Below are 366 nucleotides of genomic sequence, written 5' to 3'. Positions count from 1 at the left end.
TTTACTGTCTTCTGGGCTAGATCTTAACAGCCTGCTTTACTTGGGTGCTATGCAGGGCCCTTGAGACTCAGTCTTCTTAGGTTTCTGGTACTGTGTCCAGAAATCTTGCTGTCACGTCCTTCAGGCAGACAGGAGATCAACTGTATCGAAAATTTCCTTTTTTTTTTTTTTAAAGATTTAACACAATGTTTTACTTGGAAATCATTTCAAATGTAGAGGAAAGCTGCAAAAAGAACTTGTCAATTTAATACTGGTATAACAATACTTGATCAAAAGTACCACTCCTATACCAATTTGTCAATTGATACAATAATGTTCTCTACATGATTTTTCCTCCAATACAGGATCCAGTGTTGGGTCAAATAC

Source organism: Bison bison, unplaced genomic scaffold, assembly GCF_000754665.1.
Source record: "Bison bison bison isolate TAMUID 2011002044 unplaced genomic scaffold, Bison_UMD1.0 scf7180017864383, whole genome shotgun sequence".
In the NCBI taxonomy this organism is placed as follows: Eukaryota; Metazoa; Chordata; class Mammalia; order Artiodactyla; family Bovidae; genus Bison; species Bison bison.
Note: the sequence above shows the minus strand (reverse complement) of the source record.